Source organism: Phyllobates terribilis, unplaced genomic scaffold (assembly GCF_046119375.1).
Source record: "Phyllobates terribilis strain yellow unplaced genomic scaffold, ASM4611937v1 Scaffold_4__5_contigs__length_816908805, whole genome shotgun sequence".
NCBI lineage: Eukaryota > Metazoa > Chordata > Amphibia > Anura > Dendrobatidae > Phyllobates > Phyllobates terribilis.
The window spans coordinates 551,284,899-551,311,658 of record NW_027362764.1 but is presented as its reverse complement, the minus strand read 5'-3'; the positions used below and the strand labels follow the sequence as shown (position 1 = coordinate 551,311,658).

The window sequence follows — 26,760 nt, the reverse complement described above, 5'->3', positions numbered from 1 at the left end:
CTATGTAGAGTGCCATAACAGCTTGGTTAAGCCAGCCCTAACAGCTTGGTGCAGAGTACCCTAACAGCCTGGTGCATAGTGCCAAAACTGTCTGGTGTAGTGTGCCATAACAGCCTGGTGAAGCGTGATCTAACAGCCTATTGCAATGTGCTCCAACAGCATGGCACAGGGTGCCCTAACAGCCTGGTGCACACTGACATAAAAGCCTGGTGTAGTGTGCCATAACAGCCTGGTGCACGGTGCCATAACAGCCTGGTGCACAGTGCCATTACAGCCTGGTGTAGAGTGCCATAACGCTTAGTGTAGAGTGCCATAACAACCTGGTGCACAGTGCCATAATAGCCTGGTGTAGAGTACCAAAACAGCCTATTGCAGCATGCCATAATAGTCTGGTGCAGTGTGCTCGAACAGAGTGATGCAGAGTGCTCTAACAGCATGGTGCAGTGTGCTCTTAAAGCCTGGTGCAGTGTCCCGTCACAGCCTGGTGCACAGTGTCATAAATGCCAGGTGTAGAGTGCCATAACAGCTTGATGCAGCCTGGCCTAACAGTTTGGTGCAAAGCACAATAACAGCCTTGTGCACAATGCCATAACAGCTTTGTGTACAGTGCCATAACAGCCAGGTGCAGAGTACCCTAACAGTGTAATAATCTGCTGAGCACTTTCTACTTTCTACTGTGCACTTTTTTGTGGTGGAAATAATGAGGACAGCATCAAATAGGAGCCTTAGACCTGGACGAGGCGCTGCTGGTTGTGTAGCTGTTGCAGTGATAGGACTTGGTTGTTCTGTGCCTCATACGTACCTAAATGAAACACCTTCCTCTGGTGCACGCAGGCGACAGGACGTTCTGCATAATTTCGTAGGTCCGAGTACAGCTGGATGAATGGTGATGCCCAAACATGTTGAGGCGGTTTTATATTGGATGGCTGAGAGTGCCTCCTGTTCCTTTGCATTATCTTACAAATGGTCCCCTGATGAAAGTGCAGCGTTGGCACCTGCAGACCATGGTCATCTGGCTTCCATCTAACCCCCATGCAAATCAGCCAAGCAGTAGGAGCCACAAGTCATGCAGCAGTCACTTCTACTTTTTGATGACTTGTCTGGCTGAGGGCCATCCACCTAGCCCTGCCCTAGAAGTGGAAGAGATTAAGAGCACTGATGCCCAACCACTTGTTCAGTTGAAGGATGAGTATGTGAGAGGGTTAGTGCACACGGTCAGTGGAGCACCACAGCACATCTCTGATGATGACAAAGCACAGGTGCCAATTGCTGCATCTTTCTGTAGTGTGCTGACTGACAAGGAGGGCAATGGTGAGGAGTGGGTGGAAGATGCGGGGATGATGAAGCCTTGACCCCACATGGAGTGAAGGCCATCCATGTGATGTGCGCAGTTTGAAGGAAGAGGGGGTAGCCATGCTGCCCCAGTTACACAGTAAAATAGGGAGCAGGTTGCAAAGGCACAGCAGCAGACCCATAGCCAGTTCATTATTTGCTACTGCCCACCGCGCCGAGGAACGGAACACACCAAAGCCAGTTCAAAGGAGGTCCCTGGTGTGGCATTTCTTTAGGCAATATGGTGACGACAAGAGATGGGTAGTTTGCATGCTGTGCGAGGCATAAATGTTCTGGACCTGAGCATTATCTGCATGACGAGGCATCTGCATTCAAAGCACGAGCTGCAGTGGAGTACACACCTAAAAACAAGGGAAGATCTGAGGCGGCTTCTGCTCCCTCTTCTGCTGCAGTTTTGACCTCTTCCTCCTGCACCCAATCAACAGGGCCACCTGGCTTCCCGCAAAGAGAGTGATAGCACCACCATCACCAGCAGTGTCATCGAGCATCTCCACACCGTCCCATGGAAATGATCAGCTATCCATCCCCCAAACACTGGAGAAAAAGGCAAACTTCCCCCTGCCAACGCACGAGCCCTGGTCCTGAAAGAGAGTATTCCAAAATTCCTGGCCTTTAAAATGCTGACATTCCAGCTCGTGGATACAGACAGTTTTAAAAAACAGATGGCGGTGGCTGTCCTACAGTATGTAGTTCCCACACACCACTACTTCTCCTGGCAGTCCATCCCTGCCCACACATGTTGCAGACAAAATCAGGTGTGCACTGCGCAAGTGGCAAGGACCACATAACCACCGATATGCGGACAAGTAAGCATGGCCAGGGATGTTATAGCTCCCTAACTGCCCACTGGGTAAATGTAGTGCTGGCTGGGCCTGAAGCAGGAGGCATTCTGGTGCATGTCCTACCACCACCGAGGATTGCTGGAAATTTCTCTGTCAATTTTGACTCCTCCTCCTCCTCCAGTTCCTCCACTGTCTTTCTCATCTGATCAGCGTAACACCTGCACCACCAACTTCAGCAATGACAGTAGGCTGATCTGAAACTCATTTGTTTGGGGGAAAGATCCCATACCATGCAGGAGCTGTGGACGGGGATCAAACAACAGACTGATGAGTGGTTGATGCCGCTAAATATCAAGCCCAGCCTGGTGGTGTGCAATATTGGGCAAAATTTTGTAGCACCTCTGGGCCTACTTGGTTTGACACACATCCCTTGCCTGGTGCATATGCCAAAGTTGGTGTTTCATAGCTTCTTTAAAAATTACCCCAATATGTCGGAGCTGCTGCTGAAAGTGCAAGAATTCTGTGCTTGCTTTCGGCATTCTCATTCTGCTGCTGCTCATCTATCTGCGCTGCAGCATCACTTCTGCCTTCCTATTCATTGCCTCATATGCGACATACCCACAAGGTGGAACTCCGCCTTGCATATGTTGGAGAGACTGGGAGAGCAGCAGTAGGCAATAGTGGAGTTTTAGCTGCAGCACGCACGGGTGAGTGACTGTGCAGAACAACACCACTTCACCACCAATAAATGGGCCTCCATGCAGGATGTGTGTCATGTTGGGCTGCTTCGAGTACTCCACCAACATGGCTAGTGTTGATGATGCCATCATCAGCGTTATTATCCGACTTCTATGCCTGCTTGAAAAAATGCTTTAGGCGATGATGGATGAGATGGTGGCACAGGAGGAAGAGGAGGAGAAACAGGGACCATTCACACCATTATCACACCAGTCATCCAACTGTCCAGGCAGGGGATAGTTTTTGAGGATGAGGATGAGGAGGAGGAACCATGTTCACAGCAGTGTGGCACTTAAAGCAGCTCATGGGCATTACTGGAGCATGGCTGGGGGGATACAGAGGACCCAGATGATACAACTCCCACCGAGGACAGCTTGTCATTGCCTCTGGGCAGCCTGGCACACATGAGCCAATACATGCTGCTTTGCTGCACAATGACCGCCGAGTTGTTCCGATTGTTACCAGTGCTGATTACTGGGTGGCCACCCTGCTGTATCCCTGCAACAAGCACAACGTGCCATCCTTACTACTGTCACTGGAACAGGATCAGAAAATGCGGGAATACAATAGACGCAAAGCTGACGGCATTCCCACCTGACAGTGGGGGCTCAGACAGTGGAAGAACAATGCAGAGGAGGATGTCGCCAACGCAGCTGGGGCATCGGCACCACCTCAGAAGAATGGATTAGCATGGCCGAAATGTGAAAAATCTTTCTCAGCATGCCACAACATCCGGCACCACCATCTGATATGGTCCACATTAGCAGAAAGCAGCGTTTCGACAACATGGTGGAAGAGAACATGTCCATACGTCTCCATGTACCGAGTGGAGGGTCTGCCCCATTTATCTTCTGGGTTTTCAAATTGGACACATGCCCTGAACTTGCCCTTTATGCCTTAGAGGTGCTGGCCTGCCCTGCGGCAACTGTACTGTCGGAACGTGTGTCTAGCACAACGGGGTGTGATCACAGATCGGCGGATCCGCCTGTCCACAGCCAACATGGGCAAACTCACTTTCATAAAAATGAACCAGGCATGAATCTCACTTGTCTATACCTTTGGCTGACCACAGAAGCAGACCAGCTGCACCCAGCCATTGTTATACCCAACTGCAGTTTGTTCGTTCTATTTGTTCATTTTATTAAAAACAAAAAACACAAAAACAGTGTTGGCTACCTCTTCCTCCGCCTCTTTCACCGACAACAACACATCCATCTCCACCTCCTCCTCAATATCCTCCTCCACTTGGACCTCCGCATCCTGGTTCACGATTGTTATATTTTTTTTTTGCTCTCTTAATTTTAGTAATTTCCCTAAAAATAATACAATAAAAAACAGCAAAAAAAAACCCCACAAAACAGTATTGGCTACCTCCTCCTCCTCTTCTAAAATGTCACGTCCATCTCCTCCTCCACTTGGACCTCTGCCTCCTGCTTCATTATTTATTATTTTTATTTTTTTTATTCTATATTGTTTTAAGTCATTTTCCTATCCATAATTATCCTGCCCTTAACCCCATTTTGCTTCCTTTTGTAGCGCCCTAGCCCTTACTATGACCATTATACAGCCTTTTTACAGCATCAAATTTCGGGTTCCCATTGACTTCTATTGGGTTCGAGTTCAGGGTCAAGTTTGAGTCAAGTTCTGATGCCCAAACCAAACTTTGTACTACAGTTCAACCGAACCAGACGAACCTAAACATCTACGAGTCCGCCCAAAAAGAGGAGCATGTCACCTGCGTGGAAGGAGATCCTCATGTTCAGTGACTGACAATGGAAGCCAGTTATTTTGGTAAAGGTGCATATCAAACAGGCCAGTGGTCCAATGACAATCACGAAGAGAAGGGGTGACAAGGGGCACTCCTGTCTAGTTCCACTTTCTATCACTTTGCGACCCAGACATATGAACATTTACTGTCAGTCTCGCCCTAGATGATACATGCAACAATTGTATATATGAAATAACTTTATCACCGAATCCCTTACCCCTCAACACTGCACATAGGAATTACCATGCGATGCTGTCAAAAGTTTTGGCAGCACTGAGGGAAAGAACCGCTCTGGTCCTGGTGGACTCTGAGCTTAATTTCAATTCCATATAAACATGTCTCAAGTTGACTGATGTGGATTTGTTCGGCATAAAGTCTGTTTATCATCATGGATCACTTTAGTAATTACTTTTGACAATCTGTTGGTCAAAACTTTTGTCAGCAACTTGATATCAGTTGGAAGAAGTGAAATTGTCCTTTAATTAAGAGTCAGGCTTTCAGTGGTGTTTCCCAGGTTTTAATAATAGGATTATCACAGCTTCATTGAGTCCAGAATAGAACCAATTCTAACCGATTCTTCAAAGACATTTAACAATTTAGGGAGTAACATGTTTCGGTACATTTTAAAGAATTTCACCTGTAACCCATCCACTCTAGTTCGTCTAAGGTGAAGAGTTTCTCTTACAGATCTCTATCTTCAATCGGTAATTGCATTAGTGGGATGATCCTTAAGAACTGTTTGATACCTTTATTTTGGCCACTACTTTTGGTTGAGTATATGGAATAATATCTATACAGAGTTTTAAGAATATCCTCAACCCCCATAACCACTACACCGTTTTCAGATATTAATCTAGATATACAGTATATGATGTTCCATTTTTCCATTTTGGACTCTTAACAATAGTTGCCAAAAGGTGTCCGGCACGCTCACCTTCTGTAAAGAATGCCTGCTTCACAGCAGCATAGCTAGGGTTTTGGTTCAGGGGGGAGCAAAACTTCTGAGTGGGCCTCAACCAGGTAACCTTGATTACAACTATGGTGGAGCACCTTAATAGTGGATGTAGGAGAACCTCAGCAGATGACCGCACTATTACTAAAAAAAATCTGTATACAAAGACCAACACTGATATTACTGCTACATGGGACCATATAGTGGTAGATACCAGTCCTGCAGAACACTAAAGAGATTACAGTACAGTTATATATAGTACCTGACAGGTGACGCTCTTTCTGATGAAACCGTTCACTTTTCCCATCTTATCCATACTGCCCAGACCCACACGACAACTTCTCCATCCAGGACTCGTCTACAGAGATTACAACAAAGACACTTTTGACTCAGTCCCCATCTATTCCCAACCTGCACAAATTCCTCATCCTGCTGATACCCCAATACTGAGCCGCTGCTGCCGTGTCCCTATTACTGCACCTGCTATGTGGTACTGTGTGCCCTCTAAATGGTAAAACAAACCTCTAGACTATAGAAATGCCCTAGAAAACAAAGCCCACATTTTGCCCCCTAGAAAGTAATAGTGCCCTCTGCCCCTTTGACAGTAAAAATAACCTGAGTTCCCCAATAACGATAAGTGCCCACTTAACATTTGATAATGTCCTGAGTCTCCCCCATGTATAGCTGCCCTCTACACAGTATGATGCTCTCCTATACATAGTATAATGCCCCCTCACTGTATAGTACACCCCACACAGTATACTGACCCGTTAGTAGCCTCCAAACTGATGGCTTCAACACTGTATGATGGCCCCCACACTATACAAAGACCCCACATTATCTCCCGTACTGTAAGATGGCCCCCTAAATAGCCTACATATAGTATAATGCACCAGATAGTCCCCAATATAGTATAATGCACTACCCATAGGCCTCTATGGTATAATACCCTCCACATAGGCAGACTCTATATAGTATAATGCACCACCATAGGCCTCCATATAGTGTATAATGCACCCTCATAGGCCTCCATATAGTGTATAATGCACCCCCATAGGCAGAGTCTATAGTATAATGCGCCCCCATAGGCAGAGTATATAGTATGATGCACCCCCATAGGCCGAATGTATGGTATAATGCACCTCCATAGGCAGAGACTATAGTATAATGCACCACCATAGGCAGAGTATATAGTATAATGCACCCCCATAGGCAGAGTCTACAGTATAATGCATCCCCACAGGCAGAGTATATAGTATAATGCACCCCCATAGGCAGAGTATATAGCATAATACACCCCCATAGGTAGAATTTAGAGTATAATGCACCCCCATAGGCAGAGTCTATAGTATAATACACCCCCTTAGGCAGAGTATATAGCATAATGCACCCCCATAGGCAGAGTATATAGTATAATGCACCACCATAGGCAGAGTCTATAGTGTAATGCACCCCAATAGGCAGTGTCTCTAGTATAATGCACCCCCATAGGCAGAGTCTATAGTATAATGCCCCCCATAGGCAGAGTATATAGTAAAATGTACCCCCATAGGCAGAGTCTATAGTATAATGCACCCCTTAGGCATAGTCTATAGTATAATGCACCCCCATAGGCAGAGTATACAGTATAATGCACTCCCATAGGGAGTCTGTTGTATAATGCACCCGTATAATGCACCCCCATAGGCAAAGTAAATAGCATGATGCACCCCAATAGGCTGAGTATATAGTATAATGCACCCCCATAAAAAATAAATACAATACTCACCTCTCCTCCTTGCATCCTGGGCTGCCCCGAGCTCCCGCACATCTCAGAACAACAGGTGCCAAGTGATGATGTCATCACGCCCGGTCAGTGTCTGCATCAACAGACTGAAGGGAAAGGGAGCGTTGTGCTCCCTCTTTCATCATTGAACTTGGGGTGACTGACGGGGGCCCGATGCTGGCACTGAGGGCCTCCTCTCATGCTCAAGGGCCCCATAGTGGCCGCCTGGCAGTGCAGGGACATGTCTCCCTGCCCTGCCCCAGAGTGTAACTGTATCAGCGTGCTGCACATGCCTATACAGTTGCACTAGCATGGCTCCAGTTTGGCCCCTGAGAGCACGGGGCCCAGGGCCACCTTCCCCTCTGACCCCTCTGCCCCCCCTGGTAGCTACGTTACTGCTGCTTCATAAAGAATATTTTTGCATAGTTAAATCAAATAAATGGTCCTTTAACACTTTCTAAGCTTTCTTCAGATCATTAGCTTTATGTATTGAGGGATCCGTAATAAATATTAGCTCAGATTGGCAAACCCACCCTTGTATTTTTTGTGTGAGTTCCTTGATTTAGATTTTGTTTTATTAATCTTATTTATGTATAATTGTGAAGACACAGGGTCTTTCTTGGGCATAATACAACTCAGACAACAGAGGGTGAGGGTAAAACAGTGTGGCATTATTTTATTGAACCACAAAATGGGCAATAAACAAAACAGTCCCAGCACATACCCAAGATGATACAACATTACACAGTCTCAACTTTTCGCTTGCCCACCTGGGATAGAACAACTACAACTTTGGGAGTTCCAGGGCCAACTACCTCAACCAGTGGCCTCCTGCTTTTGGCGGGCCCCCACTGAGAGGAGATAGCGGCAAGCTTAGGAAGCTGACAGTCCATCGAGGTACAAGGCCAGGAGACCTGAGGGTCCAACCCTAGCCTTTCCGACAGTTTCCATGAGGCCAGGTGACCGGCTGGTCCCAATCTGGCTTCTCTGAATGTCTCCATAGGTTCCAGATGACCGAAGGTTCCCACCTGGCAACCCCAAACAACATATCCATGGGGCCAGGTGACTTCATCGTCCCAACCTGGTCTCCCCAAATGTATCCATGGGCTCTCTGATGGTCAATGGAGCAGATCCATATATTTCAAGTCAGTGTCATATACCCTTAGGCTGGAATCCTGTAGAATCCAAATCTGTGTCTCTTTGGATAAAACCATGCTACCAAGCTGATGGTCTAAGGAGAGTATCATATTTGATTCTCCTTGAAACGTCTCTTTCAACTCTCTATTTCAAATCTGCCTGCTGTAGAGACATATGTACCTTAAATAGTTCACAATTGTTCTTCCAAGTACACATCCACAGGGCAAGGGTTAGGGAGGGTATTATTCCACAGGGCTCAGGTCTCATTGTTTGAGCCTTTAATATATTTACATAGTTGGTATTGCATGGGGCTCTTGTAAATAAACATCTAGCTGGCTTTAGTACAATATGCAATTAGCATAGTAACAAACATCATTGTTTCAGAACCAAGAGAAGACAACAATCAAGGTTATATAAATACTGGTCTGTCCTTCTTGACCAGCCATAAAAATACACATACATTCACAAGTCAACAAAAATAATAGTGTATTTCTCTTGGCTTAACAAATCTAGATGTCTGGCTGATTAAGATAAGAAGCTATTTCGTCACAATAATCCTCTGGATTATGCATTTATTGCATCCTAGACTGTTAGTATGGAGGTTGAGAGTATATTTGCTGTAAAGTATTCAAGCATACTCTCAAGCAAGGACCCTCCAATAACTTGAATCCAGAATAGATTTAACAGACACATTCTCTCAGTATTTGTCCTGTCCGTATCAAATGGTAATTGTACCCGTAAAGGGGGAGTGTTCCGACATGCCTCATGGTGAGTATTCAATAGTTTTTACATAAGGCAGCATATGTGTGTTCCCAGCAACAAGGTCTATTCTGGATAATGTATGATATAATGTTGAAAAACAAGATTATTGTTTAGTAGTAGGGTGTCTGACTCCCCAAATATTTGCTAATCCCATTTCTGAAAAATCCCTCCATAAAGAAGTTTGTGCTGATGTTTATAGTATAATCCTTGTCTGGAACTAGTCCCAATGTAGGTGAAGATACATATTAAAATCACCTAGAGTTCAAACATCTGGAAAAGTAGATATGAAGGAAATTATCCCCTTTAACACCTTGTTTAGTAAGGTGGGGGGATGTACAGTGCCACTATGATAACTGAGATGTTATATATAGAACAATGTATAGAAACAGATCGGCGCTCTGGGTCCACAACTGAGATCGCTGTTTCTCTGTGGCATTTTGTCTTCCATATAGCTGATTCTTCCTTAATGCTCCTCCACATTTTCATTCACTTTGTGGAGACAATGCTTAATAAGACAAGTGTCTTATTTTAAGCCTCCCATATGCTCACTGAGTGTAACTTTCGGATTCAAAGCGGCTTTTCCCTGCGTGGCTGGTAAGTCCAAGTAGAAAGATGAACTCGGGATAAGAAATTCCAATGAAGGATTTTTTTTTTTTTATCAGGAAAGGATATATTCTGATGAAGAAGTTAGATTAACTTTGAAACGTGTTAATTTTATAACCTTAATAAAAAATCCTTCATAGGAATTTCTTATCCCGGGTTCATCTTTCCACATGGACATGGTGGACTTACCAGCAGCGCAGGAATAAGACGCTTTGAATATACATGTTCTTTATTCCGGTCTACTTGACCCATGGTACTGCAGCAGCTGGCATAGGTCTTTTATATTGTTGCGGACTGCAACTTTACAAGGAGAGTGTAATCGCTTTCATTTTATTCAAGTTTTAATCAGCTAAAGCCCTATTTTGCGCTTGTCTTGCTTTCCAGCTCTTTTATCACTGAGTGTAACTAACATTTTATTAGACATAGTTACTGCAGTGAACACATCTCTCAGGGATGGTTTTGCAGGTGAGTCTACAGACATTAGGGCATCTGCACATACGTCTGCATCTGTTTCTTCCATCTGTGCAGATGAGTGGATAGCTGCAGACGTCTTGTGAGCAAGTGCGATATTGCCTGGGTCAGTGGCGTCACCTGTCCCCAGTTGCAGTTCCATTCCATATAATGCAGAGTCTGCTCCTTCCCAGGTGAATGACTGCAGAGGGGTCCCGAAGACTCTAGCAAATGTCTCTTTTTGTGCAGCCGCATCCATCGCTCTGCCACGAGCGGGAGTGTTGATCGTCGGCGCCATCTTAGGAAAATGGTCTTCCCATGGCTATTGTTCCTTCTCTGCTGTTTTTCTACTGTGGGTCATGCTCTCAGATGGGGTAAAAAAAACTAATGGCAGATTCATTCAAATAACCCTTTACTGTATTGTTAAATTAGTTTTAATAATAACATATGTTTTTGCTTTAAAAGAGTTTCTTGAATATTACAAGAAAAATGCAATATTGCTTATTGAATGAATCAAATGTCATAATGTAAGCCTTGGATTCGCAGTTCAGAAACATTACTATAGATTCATATACTAGACCAGGAGTTGGACATTATCTACAGTAGCATTGATGGGACAGGTCACCAAATCAACCTAACATATAAGGCAGAAATACCTTAGTCTTTAATACCCTCAAGCAATTCACAGATCCAGATATGTCACTTCATTTATGCTTCATGAAGAGAGTAAAACGTAAAATACAGCTTTGACTTTCTAACATTCACTTTGTAATAAAAAGCAAAGTAAGGACAGCACTGAGTTTCCAAAGTACATTCCATAATAAAAACGAAGCTGTTACATATAATTTGAATAAAATTTGCTTAAGTGATTCTCAGACATGAACGTATTTTTGTTAGGAAAATAGCTATTGGAATATACCATAGTTACATTTTCACTCTTTTACTCCTATATAGATGCATTCCTGTATTTATACCACATAAAGCAGACAGGAAAAATGAATCTGTAACATTTTATTGTAAATAATTTGCAGTACATTATTTATAATAAAAACGGTTGTTTAAAGAGAACCTGTAAGCAGTGTTTTAGGAGCTCAACCAGAGGTAGTGATGTATAGATCAATGTTCAACAATTAAAAGAATACTTTTAGCATCCTGATCAGTTAACTAATTGAAGAGAAATCAATAGTTTTATTCATATGTAAATTAGATTGCACTTGAGACGGAAACTGCTGTCTGTGATATGATGTTCAGACAACTGCCTTTGTCTCTGCTTCCAATAGAGCAGCTGGGGGTGGTGTTTGGTGGGGAGAACCAAAGAAGAACTATGGTCTGCAAGTGCTCTTAATACACATAGTGCAAGTGCAGGCTGATTCACATAAAAGCATTCATAAGAGGATGGATAAAAGTATGGTTTTCTCTTAGGACAATATAAATATCTTTTTAATTGTTGAACAGTTATCATTACCTCTTCTTCTCTTCCTAAAATGCTGGTGTCAGGTTTTCTCTAATATACAATGGTGCTTGAAAGTTGTTAAACTCTTCAGAATTTTCCAATTTTCTGCATTAATATGAGCTAAGACTACGTCAGATTGTCATACAAATTTTGAAAGTGGAAAAAGAGAACCAAATAAAAGAAATTAGTCAAGAATATTAGACTTTGTAATTTTTTTTAAATGAGGAAAATGCTTTAACATCACATTAGCAAATAAAATAAAAGTGAAATTAAAGTCTGGTGTTTTCAATCAATGGGATGACAATTGGATGTGAGTAGGCAGCATGTTTTATTCTATATTATTTTATAAACAGAGATATATCAATTTCTGATCCTCACAACAGATGTTTGTGGATGAGTATCATGGCACAAAGGAGATTTCTGAGGAAATCAGAAACTGAGTTGTTGATGCTTATCAGTTGAAACAAATTACAAAACCTTATTTAAAGAGCTTGGACTCCACCAATCCACATTAAGACAGATTGTGTACAAATTAAGGAAATTCCATACCATTATCATTCTCTTCAGAAGTGGTTAAACAACAAAGATCACTCCAAGAGCATTGTGTATAATAGTCGTTGAACACACAAAGGAACTTAAAGAAGCTGTTAAGTACTTTATATTACCCCCCCCCCCAATGTATCCCCCCCAAAGTAATGGTTTGGCTGTGATTGGCCAGCGAAACATGAGAGAAAAAATAAATAATAATAAAAAAAATAGATGTGGGGTCCTCCCTATTTTTGATAAAAAGTGTATGTAAAGTAGATAGCAGTGGGCTGCAGTCCTCAGCTGTCTGCTTTATCTTGACTTGTTATAAAAAATAGAGGGGTCCCGCACGCCATTTTTTAAAAATAAATAATTAAAAAAACAGCTTCGGGTCCCCTCATTTTTGGATCTTCCTGCTTGCCCTGGTGCATTAGCAAGCAGAATAACATTTGTGGCTGATGTCAGCTGTGTAATGTCCGCTGACATCAAGCCCAGAGGTTAGTAATGGGGCAGCATCTATCAGACACCCCCATTAATAACCCGCTAAGTAAATAGTTTAAAAAAATACAGACATACAGGAAAAAAATACTTTATTTGAATAAATGCTCCCCCATACTCCCTTATTTACCCATTTATTAATTAAAAATAAATTCAGGAAGTTCAAACTGTAATCCTATAGGGAAATTTTTCCCCGACGTCCATCAAATCCTATGGAGTCTCATTGTGAGAACGTTCTCAGAATGAGACTTCATAGTTCACTGCTGTTCACACACAGGCATGGAAATTATCACGCTCCTGCCTGCTGCTGACTACGAGTAACCCTATTAATCCTAAAGTTACCAGCGTTCACAGCAGCTGGAAACTTCAGCAACCTTAAAGTCTCCTTTAAAGGCTACCTTAAGGTTTCTGGGCCTCACAGCTGTCTGGAAACCCTGCGACTGTAATCTCTGGTAACCTAAAGGGTCTCAGTTCAGTTTACCACAGTTCACAGTGTCCGGTTCTCATGAGGGCAAAGCGAGTGCTGGACAGATGAGTGCCAGAGTCCCAGCACTCGTGCTGCCCTCATGAGAACTGGCTGCCCTCATGAGAACTGGCCGCTGTGAACTGAGGTGACATCAGTAACTTACCTTAGTTCACAGCTGCGCTGCCCTCGTGATAACCGGCCACTGTGACCTGAGATAACATTACTGACTTCATCTCAGTTCACAGCAGCCAGGTCTTGTGAAGTGCAGCGCGAGAACCGGCAGTGGCTGCTGCTCCAGTCTATGGAGCTGTGTTCTCTGAACGGAGCTCTAAAGACTGGATGAAGACGACTGGGATCATCGTGGGGCCCTGTTGATTATTTTTTTTATTTTTTTTTTAATAAATGTTGGAAGGAGGGAAATTGTTGGAGAGTTTTCGTTTTCAAATAAAGATTTTTTTCTCAGTATTTTCTTCTTTTTTTCTTACTGCGTTAGTAGTGGGGGTGTTTGATAGATACCTCTCTATTACCAATCCGTAGGGTTGATGTCAGCGGACAATAGGACATTACACAGCTGACATCAACCCCACATCCCATTACCCCAATTGACACCTAACCAGGGCAATCAGGAAGAGCCGAGGCTATGCGCCAGAATTGTCGCATCTAATGGATGCGCCATTTCTGAGGCAGCTGAGGGTTGGTCTTATTAGGCTGGGAAGGGGCTAATATCCATGATCCTTCCCAGCCTATTAATATCAGCCCCAAGCTGTCTGCTTTGCCTTAGCTGGTTATTAAAAATAGGGGGAGCCCCATGTCATATTTTTTAGGGTCACCCATTTTTAAATACCAGCAAAGGCAAAACAGACAGCTGGGGGATGATATTAATAGGTTGGGAAGGTCTATGGATGTTGGCTTCTTCCCAGAATAATAAGACCAGCTCACAACTGTCTGCTTTCCTATGGCATAGGTTTTTCTTTTAATTATTTGCTTATTACTATTTTTCATTTATTTACTAGTAATAAATACATGAAAAAAATAGGCTGAGAATGCCCATGATTATTGGGCCCATGATTATTGGGTCATTCCGAACCTGCAAATATCAGCCTCCCCAGAAGTGGCGCATCATATTTCTGGCACTTAGCCTCAGCTTTTCCCGATTGCCCTGGTGCGTTGGCAATCAGGGTAATTATTTTTCAGGTTAATAATGGAGAGGTGCTAGTAGTCACAATAAATAAACACACATCCACAGGGAAAAAAAAAACTTTAATTGAATAAAGACTCCCTCACACTAGCCCTCGTTCACCCATTTATTAATAAAATGACCCCACAAAGTTATCCAAGTTCATCTACTTTGTTCCCAGTGCCTGTGGATAGCAGCAAAGCTACCACTATGCACAGGCGCCGGCTGACGATTACTCTCATCAGTGTCACCAACTCTCGCTGCTGTCAGCTGTCAGTAGTAGCCATCAGCCAGCACCTGACCGGCGGTAACCTTGTCACCGCTGGTCACAGCCACTGGCTTTCACGCTGTCTTCTGTGTGACAGCGTGAGAACCGCGATACCCAGCGGCTGTCACCGGCTGTGACTTTAGTAAGGTTGCCACCATCAGAGTTGCTGTTTCCTACGCTGTCACACAGAGGAAAGCGTGGGAACCGCCGGATGTTTGGACCCCCATTGACCTGAATGGGGTTCCGGATAAAGTTCGGGTTCCATTCTGGTACCCAAGCCAATTTTTTTTTTTTTAAAGTTCGGCTGAACTCACCAAATCTAAGCATCCATAGGTCTGCTCATCCCTATTCAAGGATAGGCCATCACTATTTTATCAGTGGGGGTACAACACCTAGCACCACCACTGATCAGATGTTCCCAGAAGTGCTCAGTTGAGGAGCTGTACAGCATAGTTCCATCATCTGTATAGTGTCCGCAGTTAGGTACTGCTCTTATTGATTTCAATGGGGGACTGATATACCACTACTGTGCATTTCCAGCATCTACCGGCACCTGGAAGAGCTGTTTAAGGCGCGTGCCGAATGTCAAGCCCTCACTGATAAGATATTGATGTCCTATCCCAAGCATAGGCTATCAATTTAAATTCCTGGACAATCACTTTTAAGTTTGGCGAAAGGAAAACATTACATTACTGCATCTGGACCGGAACAACTTGCCATCATTAATGGAGCAATGAATTCTGAATGATACTACCAAATCCTAAAGGAAAATGTCATGACATCTATCCATGAGCTTATTAGCAAGAAGGGGCAAGACTATAGCCCAAAGCACAGAAGTCATACAAAATAAAATTAAAGTTTTGGAATGACCTAATAAAAGTCTTATATATAAAGGAAACCTTTAACCTCTGAAACTTCATCAGATTTTTGTACAAGTCTTAAAAATTGAGAAAGAGAAAAAAATCCAATATCACATTTATTTGAGGGACAAAAGTATGTGTATCCTTGCTTCTAGTATTTGGTGTGGCCCACACAAATTACGTAACTTAGGGTTCAGCTCAGAAGGGGCAAATCTTCTGAGTGTGCTCCTGACCAGGTAACCATGTATACAATTACGGGGCGCACCCAAACAATGGATTTATAAGAACCTCAGCAAATGACCATGCTGATACTGAAAATAAATCTCTATGCAACTACCAATACTAGTATCATATGGTGCTATATAATGGTAGATACTGGCCCTGCAGAACATATAAGAGATTACAGTACAGTTATATATAGGGACTTACAGCTAATGTTTTTTTTGATGGAGTCATTCACTTTGACCATCGTTTCGATCTGGCTACTACAACAAAGACACATTTGATTTCTTTCATTTTCAGCACCGCCCCCATCTATTCCCAACATGCACAAACTCCTCATTCTACTGATACCCCAATGCTGATCCACTGCAGCCATATGTGTTCCTATTACTGTACCTGCTGTGTGGCACAAAAAAAGTGTCCTTCTTAGTGCCCCAGATAATAATGCCCACCACTGTGCCCTTACAAAGTATAATGCTTCCTTTGTGCCCTCCAAATGGTCAAATGGACCCATAGAAAATAATTCCCTGTTCAAGTGCCCTTGAAAACCGTGCCCTCATTTCCCCCCCAAAAAATTAATAAGTCTCCCGTGTGCCCCTTTAAAACGCACAATATCCTTTGTGCCCCTATAATAATAAATGCCCTCATTATTGTCCCGAGTCTCCCATCTACAGCTCTCCTATAGACAGTATGATGAACACACCCCGTCCTATATACAGTATGAAGCCCCCACAGTTCCCCAATACACAGTATAATGCCCCACAGCTCCCGTATGCACAGTATGATGACACCACACCTCCCCTAGAACCAGTATAAAGCCCATTAAACTGCATAATATCCCCAACGTAGCCCTCACACTATGTAATGTCCTTCTTAGTATCCCACACACAATTTGATGACCCCCACAGTGGCCCCCACACTGTATGATGACTCTTGAAGTAGTCCTCACATTATATCAAGATTCCATCTCCACGAGCCTAAAAGGCAGCATTTCAAGAGCAAGCAGTCAAGAAATGTGGGAGTTTAGTATTGTGGCCTGTGGGGCGTTGGCAGCGTATTTGCGTTTACGTTCAAAGGACTAGGGCAGGGACAACTGAACGCTGCGCTGGGACAAAGACGTGGTTGCTGTCGGTGATGGTTGCAAGTGTGCAGCGACAGGTGCAGGGCAGGAGGCATCTTCGCTTGTGCCATGGACAGAGGATTGGGGTGCATGCACAACAGCAGAACAGGCAGTGGTGTCACCCACAGACACTGTTTCTGGACCCTGGCATTCAGCCCAACTAGTCAGATGCTTTTCTGTCATGTGCCTGAGCATATTGGTGGTGGTCAGGCTTGTAGTTTTGCTGCCACTGCTGATGCTGGCATGGCAGAGGTTGCAAATGGCCTTTTTGTGGTTATCTTTAAAAAAGAGCCAGACTCTGGAAGACCTAACAGAATGACTGGCAACATCCCTCATGTTTGTGTTCCAGGGAACAGTTGCTCGCCTTGTGTCTGTTGCCACCCCACTGCTTGTTCCTGCCTTTTGTGGTGCTACGCCTCCCTCCCCCTCTGTGCTGCTGTCCTCGCTATGCATGTCACCGTGCAAAGTTGGGTCAGTGACTTCATCATCCACTACCTCATCTTCCACTTCCGCACCCTGGGCCTCCTCCTGCCTTGGTGGCAATTGTGTCTCCTAATCATCATCCACCTCTTGTGTCAGTTTCCCACCATCGCCTTCGTGTGACCGTGGCTGATCAAATATTTCAGCATCCCTACATGCGATCTCCTCTTGCCCTGCTTGAAGCGGGCCGGATGAGAGGCCCGAATCTATGAATGGAAAAGTGAACAGCTATTCAGAGTGTCCAAGTGTGGGATCAGTTGTCTCCAGGCACTTGGCATGGTGGGAGGAAGGAGGATAAGGGTGAAGAATATGTGGCCCAGACTAATGGCTACAGAGACTTGACCGTGTGGAAGACAGGGTGGTGGTGGTGGCAAACTGACTGAAAGCATTATCTGCTATCCAACCAACAACCTTTTCACACTGCTATGGCTTCAAGAGTGGTGTTCCACGGCCCCCTATTAATTGGGACAGAAAGGAAGTTCAACATGATGTGGGTGTTTGTTGTGCTTCCTCAGCAGGCACAGGTTCATCTTGCCCAATAGCCTCGGCCTCTGCGTGCACCATCACGTTCACTTCCCTGTCTCTTGCCACATGCCTTGTCCATTTAAAATGGAGTATAATATTTGGCACACTCCACTATATGTCTTTATTATTACCATAGTAATATGGGATCACATGTGATGACCATGGTTTTAGGCAGTGGCCTTGTACTGTGGGATTGGTCAGCGACCAAGTATGAATAGGTTCAACAACACACAATTAGCAGATTTGAAATGGAGTGTAATATTTGGCACGCTCCACTAATTGTCTGTATTATTACCGCAGTAATATGGGACCACGTGTGATGACCATGGTTTTAGGCAGTGGCATTAGAAATATGGTATTGGTCAGCGACCAATTGTGAATAGGTTGAACAACACACAACTGGCAGACTTTAACTGGAGTGTAATACTTGGCACGCTCCAAAAACTTTGACGATTATTATCGCAGTGTTTTTTGATCACGTCTGATGACCACGGTTTTAGGCAGTGGTCTATTAGTATGATATTGGTCAGAAACCAAGTGTGAATAGGTTTGAACTATACACAACTGGCAGACTTTAACTTAAGTGTAATATTTGGCATGCTCCCAAAAAATTCTGGATTATTAGAGCAGTAATATCTGATCCTGTCTGATGACCCCGGTTTCAGGCAGTGGCCTATTAGTATAATATTGGTCAGCTACCAAGTGTGAATAGGTTGAACTACACACAACTGGCATACTTCAACTGAAGTGTAATATTTGGCACGCTCCAAGAAATGTCACCATTATTACCGCAGTAATATGGGATTACTTCTGTTGATGGACAAGTTTCTCTGCTTCCACAATACAGCAATGCGAATAAAATAAAAAAAATCTGGCTGTATTCTGCTAACAAGCAAATGGTGCAGTAAAATGGTGAACTGTATTGCTTTTTTAGCAAATAATCAGGATTAAGAGCAAAAAAAATTAGCCATGGATATCTGTAACAGCAGCAGCAGACAGAACATACAATGGACCATATTCTGCTGTATAAAGTGTCCACAAACTCTGCCTGCCTATCTCTTGCTATTATCAGTAATATATGCAGCTGGATTAGTCCTTAAAAGGACTTTTAGTTCGGATGGATATATACAGTGGGGGAAATAAGTATTTGATCCCTTGCTGTTTTTGTAAGTTTGCCGACTGACACAAATATGAACAGTCTATAATTTTAAGGGTAGGTTAATTTTAACATTGAGAGATAGAATAACCCCCAAAAAATCAAGAAAATCACATTGTATAAATTAGATAATTATTTTTTTGCATTTTGCAGTGAGTAATAAGTATATGATTCCCTACAAACCATTATGAGTTCTGGCTCCTACAGATCAGTTAGACGCTCCTAATCAACTTGTTACCTGCATTAAAGACAGCTGTCTTACATAGTCACCTGTATAAAAGACTCCTGTCCACAGACTCAATTAATCAGTCAGACTCTAACCTCTACAACATGGGAAAGACCAAACAGCTTTCTAAGGATGTCAGGGACAAGATCATAGACCTGCGCAAAGCTGGAATGGGCTATAAAACCATAAGTAAGACACTGGGTGAGAAGGAGACAACTGTTGGTTCAATAGTAAGAAAATGGAAGAAATACAAAATGACTGTCAATCGACATCGATCTGGGGCACCATGGAAAATCTCACCTCCCGGGGTATCCTTGATCATGAGGAAGGTGAGAGATCAGCCTAAAACTACACTGTGGGAACTTGTTAATGATCTCAAAGCAGCTGGGACCACAGTCACCAAGAAAACCATTGGTAACACATTACGCCTTAAATAGTGATGAGCGAGTAATGTAATATTCCTAATCGCTATGCTCGTAACGAGTACTTTGTAATAATCGCGTATTTGTTACAAATGAATGGCTCAGAGATTTTGATTGTCAATATTCCACTGAATATATTGGAAGAGAAGACTTCTTGATACTGTACTACTTGGTCCAGTGCAGAATGTGCAGCATCGTATTTCCAAATATTACTCCTGGGGGCTGTGTCATAGGTGCAGGGAGACTCCATGACAATGGCCTCACTTGTCAAACATTATGTACGATGGAGTACTGTAGTAGTTGTGGCCCTCAATTCAAGTTTTCAGAGGGCCATCAGTCGGTCATCAACAGTCAGTGTAAATTTCTATTGAATATGTATCCCTATCTCAGTCACAATGTGGCATAACCTATGACAAGGACCTTCAATGACAAATATTAGTTTGGTAGGACCACTGTACATTTCGGATTTGTCCAGTGCACAATGTGCATAGGGTTTCTAAAAATTAGCCCTCTGGGCTGAGTCATGGTTGACGCAGTAAGACATCATCCCAAGGGCCTCCAATCACAAATAGTAGTTAGGCTGGAGTAGGAATACTATCCTGGTTTGTCCACTGCACAATGTGCATAGAGTTTCTAAAAATTAGCCCTATGGGCTAAGTCATGGTTGAAGCAGGAAGCCATCATCACAAGGGCCTCCAATCACAAATAGTAGTTAGAAATCAAAACCTGACAAACATAAAATAGGCTTTGATCCTGTTGAGAAGGGAAAGGTATCTGAAAAAAATCTGGTAAAAAAGGAAGAATCAGAAAAAGTCAAGAGCAAAATTCATTCAAATGACTCAGGAACACAAGATAAGAAATCTACTAAGTTCTCTCTGCCACCTCCAGAAACTGAACCTGATGAAGATGAATTTAAGCAGCCAACAATGTCTTTTGAGTCCTATCTGAGCTATGACCAGCCCCAAAACCATAAGAAAAAGAATAAACCTACTGTAAAGCTAACATCTACATCGACTTCTACACCTGAAAAGAGCAACAAGAAACAGTGAGAGTAAAGTAGATCTTAAAGAGAAAAGCACAGCAAAACAGCAAATGCTTGAAAAAAAGGAAAAGAAAGAGTCCAAGATAGACCAAGTCCCTGTTCTACCTGATATACCATTGCCAACTATCCAGCCAAATTATTGACCTCTTCCATCTATTGACACTGTTCCCTCCATGCCTCATAAGAGGAAATCTCCACTGTACTCTCAAGAGGAGGATGAAGGTAATGGATTTACTGGATGCAGATTAAACTCCAAGATGCAAGTGTATTCTGGATCTAAATGCACTTACTTGCCATAGATGATGTCCCTCTACAAGCAGTGCATCTGAGTCCTGGCTAACAACATAGACTCGATCTATGAGGTAGGAGGTATACCTTATTCACTGCTTGAGCCAGTTTTGGAGAAATGCACACCAGAGCAGTTGTACCGGATAGAAGATTGTAATCATGTACTGATTGAGGACTCAGATCAACTCTGGAGAAATCACTGTCAAAGAGATTTCAGAAATGAGATTCCAGATGAGTATGAGAACTGGAGAGAGCTGTATCTTATGCTCCAAAAAGCTTGAGAGCACCGGCTGGTCATGCTAACTCAGAATATTCGCTCTTCATATGCAAACAAGCCTAAAGTCCTACAAGCCAAGATGACATTTGTGAATACAGAAGTGAAACTTCCACATGATGTACATAGAAGGCAAGAAAAGTTTCGAACAGGAGCAGCAGTTGTCAGTGAAAAATCAAGGATTAAACCCTTCATGCAGGTCACTAGCAGTTAAAGAAGTATGACATCTGAGGAACTCCGCTCATTTGACAGACCAAGTACTAGTAGTACAGTATCCACACCAAGCAGTGTTGTCCAGCCCGGACATGATCCACATAAACCACAAATGAAAAAGGTCGCTCTCATGATGCCAAAACAATAAAAGCTTTCAAGAACCGTTTTTCTCGGTGATAAAATAAGGACAAGAATAGCCACTTTTTTTGTGATGAGGGGATTATTACACTGGAAATCATTGATAAAATTTCAGAAAGGACCCATTAATTCCCGAAACAGTGTTGCCCTTCACCTAACCGTTTCCTTTTGCCCAACGTTTTAACTATATGTTTCTTTCACCTCTCAACACTCTGGCTCTGCAGGATTCCTGTTAATTTGTTGATTTATGTCCCTGGGGCCTTAGAATCACTGCGCCTTTCTACGTCACAGATATGGATCCTGACTAGAGTTGAGCCACCTGCCCATAGTGTTCGGGTTCAGTTCGTCGAACACCGGTATGTTCGCCGAACTGTTCGTTGAACACCGTCGAACACTGTTAAAACCAATGGCAGGCAAACAAAAACACATAGAAACACATAGAAAACACCTTCAAAGGTGTCCAAAAGCTGACAAACTGCTCAGAAGACACAACTAACACATGGATAAGTGACAAGTACATATAGTCATGCGAAAAGAAAAGAGGTGGAGGAGTAAAAGGAGGGGGAGACACAGATATAGGCATGTCATGCCCTTCTAAAACCAAGAAAGGCTGGAGTAAAAATCTAAAATCAGCCTACCAACACCCAGACGTCGTGACAAGAAAATTAAAAAAAGAAATATCTTTAGGTAGTATGGCAGTTCCATTCAGAACACTTTCCTTACAAGACGTTGTGGTTAGTGTTGAGCCACCCCCGTAGTGTTCGGGTTCGGTTCGGTTCGTAGAACACCGGGATGTTCGAGGAACTGTTCGTCGAACTGTTCGTCGAACACCTTAGAACACCGTCGAACACCGTTAAAACCAATGGCAGGCAAACAAAAACACATAGGAACACATAGAAAACACCTTCAAAGGTGTCCAAAAGCTGACAAACTGCTCAGAAGACGCTTTCTTTAAAAAAAGCCGGCCGGCAATTCAGCAGCGGCATACACCGGTACCCGACAATTTAGACATGAAGGAATAGAGCATCACACATAGATTAGATAGATAGAAACATGTCAGTCACATATATATGAAGTACAGTGACAGTGTTGCTTACTGTACTTGTCATTTAGTGTAAAGGATTTATTAAAAAATATAATAGTGTTTTCGTGCACCGTCTCTTTAAAAAAGCCGGCCGGCAATTCAGCAGCGGTACCCGACAATTTATAAAAGACAGAATAGAGCTTCACACATAGATTAGATAGATAGAAACATGTCAGTCACATATATATGAAGTACTGTGACAGTGTTGCTTACTGTACTTGTCATTTACTGCAAAGAATTTATTAAAAAAAATAATAGTGTTTTCATGCACCGTCTCTTTAAAAAAGCCGGCCGGCAATTCAGCATCTGTACCCGACAATTTAGAATAGAAGGAATAGAGAATCACACATAGATTAGATAGATAGAAACATGTCAGCCACATATATACGAAGTACAGTGACAGTGTTGCTTACTGTACTTGTCATTTAGTGTAAAGGATTTATTAAAAAATATAATAGTGTTTTCGTGCACCGTCTCTTTAAAAAAGCCGCCGGCAATTCAGCAGCGGTACCCGACAATTTATAACAGACAGAATAGAGCTTCACACATAGATTAGATAGATAGAAACATGTCAGTCACATATATATGAAGTACTGTGACAGTGTTGCTTACTGTACTTGTCATTTACTGCAAAGGATTTATTAAAAAAAATAATAGTGTTTTCATGCACCGTCTCTTTAAAAAAGCCGGCCGGCAATTCAGCATCTGTACCCGACAATTTATAACAGACAGAATAGAGCTTCACACATAGATTAGATAGATAGAAACATGTCAGTCACATATATAATAAGTACAGTGACAGTGTTGGTTACTGTACTTGTCATTTAGTATTAAAATAAAGGATTTATTATTAAAAAAATTGGCGTGGGGTTCCCCGTAATTTTAGTCTCTAGCGGAGGTTAAGCAGACAGCTGGGGCAGATGTTTGAAGCCTGTGAAGGGGGTAATACCCACGGAGCTTCCCAGGCTACTAATATCAGCCCCCAGCTGAATACCTAGCCTTTACTAGCTATTAAAATGGAGGACCCCCCCAAAAAAATGACGTGGGGTCCCCCCTAATTTAATAGCTAGCAAAGGCTAGGCAGACAGCTGGGGGCTGATATTAATAGCCCAGGAAGGGAGCCATGAATATTGGCCCCCTCCCAGGCTAGAAACACCAGCCCTCAGCCGCCCCAGAAAAGGCGCATCCATAGGATGCGCCAATTCTGGCACTTAGCCTCGCTCTTCCACGCTGCCCTGGTGCGGTGGCAGGGGGTAATAGGGTTGGGGTTGATGTCAGCTTTTAATGCCAGCTGACATCAAGCCCAGGTTAGTAATGGAGAGGCGTCTATAAGACACCCCCATTACTAACCCCATAGTCAAAGTTAAAAAAAAAACACAAACACCCAGAATAAAGTCCTTTAATTGAAATAAAGACACAATTTTTTATTGTTCTAAATTAAACCATACTTACCATCACGCCCATTCCAGCTGAAGCCAACGATCTCCTGCAATAAAAGAAAAATAATAAAGCAACCTCATCCTTACCTTTCCATGGTTCCCACGACAGCTCCAGCTCTGCTACATCGAGATGACAGGCTGGACCGCAGCAGAACGCTGCCATCCAGCTTGCCATGCCGCACACACTGAGAAGCGCAGGCATGCTTGCGCTCCTCAGTGTCTGACTGTGACGGCATCCAGATGAGCCGACAATGAACTCGGCTCACCTCATGTACGTCACTGACAGCGTGGGAAAATTCTCCTGCACTCAGCGCTTCAGCGTGAGAATTTTCCCACGCTGTCAGTGACGTGCATGAGGTGAGCCGAGTTCATTGGACATGACCTCGGCTCATCTGGATGCCGTCACAGCCAGACACTGAGTAGCGCAAGCATGCCTGCGCTTCTCAGTGTCTGCGGGATGACAGGCTGGATGGCAGCGTTCTGCTGCGGTCCAGCCTGTCATCTCGATGTAGCAGAGCTGAAGCTGTCGTGGGAGCCATGGAAAGGTAAGGATGATGTTGCTTTATTATTTTACTTTTATTGCAGGAGATCATTGGCTTCAGCTGGAATGGGCGTGGCGGTAAGTATGGTTTAATTTAGAACAATAAAGAATTGTGTGTTTATTTCAATTAAAGGACTTTTTTCTGGGTGTTTGTGTTTTTTTTAAATACTTTACTAGAAATTCATGGTGGTCATGTCTAATATTGGCGTGACCCCATGAATTTCGGGCTTAGGGCCAGCTGATAATGCCAAGCTGGCCTTAACCCCTTTATTACCCAGTGAGCCACCGCACCAGGGCCCTGGATGAGTTGGGTACAGCGCCAGAAGATGGCGCTTCTATGAACGCGCCATTTTCCGGGGCGGCTGCGGACTGCAATTTGCAGCGGGTGGGGCCCAGAAAGCTTGGGCCTCCCTGCGCTGCAGATTCCAGCCCCCAGCTGCCTAGTTGTACCTGGCTGGACACAAAAATAGGGCGAAGCTCCACGTATTTTTTTTTTAAATTCATGAAATTCATGGAATAATTAAGAAAAAAAGGGCTTCCCTATATTGTTGTGTACGGCTAGGTACAAATAGGCAGCTGGTGGTTGGGAGCAGCCCGTTCCTGCCTGCTGTACCTGACTGGACACAAATATAGGGCGAAGCCCCACATCAATTTTTTTTTCATTATTTCATGAATTTCCTGAAATAATTTTAAAAAAATTGACGTGGGGCTTCGCCCTATATTTGTGTCCAGTCAGGTACAGCAGGCAGGAACGGGCTGCCCCCAACCACCAGCTGCCTATTTGTACCTGGCCAGACACAACAATATAGGGAAGCCCTTTTTTCAAAAAATTATTTCATGAAATAATTAAAAAAAAATTGACGTGGGGCTTCGCACTATATTTGTGTCCAGCCAGGTACAGCAGGCAGGGACGGGCTGCCCCCAACCACCAGCTGCCTATTTGTACCTGGTTGGACACAACAATATAGGGAAGCCCTTTTTTTCTTAATTATTCCATGAATTTCATGAAATAATTTAAAAAAAAAATGCGTGGGGCTTCGCCCTATTTTTGTGCCCAGCCAGGTACAACTAGGCAGCTGGGGGCTGGAATCTGCAGCGCAGGGAGGCCCAAGCTTTCTGGACCCCACCCGCTGCATATTGCAGTCCGCAGCCGCCCCAGAAAATGGCGCGTTCATAGAAGCGCCATCTTCTGGCGCTGTACCCAACTCATCCAGGGCCCTGGTGCGGTGGCTCACTGGGTAATAAAGTGGTTAAGGCCAGCTTGGCATTATCAGCTGGCCCTAAGCCCGAAATTCATGGGGTCACGCCAATATTAGACATGACCACCATGAATTTCTAGTAAAGTATTTAAAAAAACACAACACCCAGAATAAAGTCCTTTAATTGAAATAAACACACAATTCTTTATTGTTCTAAATTAAACCATACTTACCGTCACGCCCATTCCAGCTGAAGCCAATGTCTTCTGCAATAAAAGTAAAATAATAAAGCAACCTCATCCTTACCTTTCCATGGTTCCCACGACAGCTTCAGCTCTGCTACATCGAGATGACAGGCTGGACCGCAGCAGAACGCTGCCATCCAGCCTGTCATCCCGCGGACACTCAGAAGCGCAGGCATGCTTGCGCTCCTCAGTGTCTCGCTGTGACGGCATAAAGATGAGACAAGCTCATGTCCAATGAACTCGGCGCACCTCATGCACGTCACTGACAGCGTGGGAGAATTCTCCTGCACTCAGCACTTCAGCGTGAAAATTCTCCCACGCTGTCAGTGACGTACATGAGGTCAGCTGAGTTCATTGGACATGAATGAGCTCACCTCATGCACGTCACTGACAGCGTGGGAAAATTCTCACGCTGAAGCGCTGAGTGCAGGAGAATTTTCCCACGCTGTCAGTGACGTGCATGAGGTGAGCTCATTCATGTCCAATGATCTAAGCTCACCTCATGCACGTCACTGACAGCGTGGGAAAATTCTCCTGCACTCAGCGCTACAGCGTGAGAATTCTCCCACGCTGTCAGTGACGTGCATGA

At 43.7% G+C, this 26,760-nt stretch overlaps 1 pseudogene; it reads left to right on the top strand.

The window, feature by feature from the left end:
* Positions 1-21,702, top strand: part of LOC141264683 (elongin-A pseudogene) — a 69,468-nt pseudogene extending 47,766 nt beyond the window's left edge.
* The last annotated feature ends 5,058 nt before the right edge of the window (positions 21,703-26,760 follow it).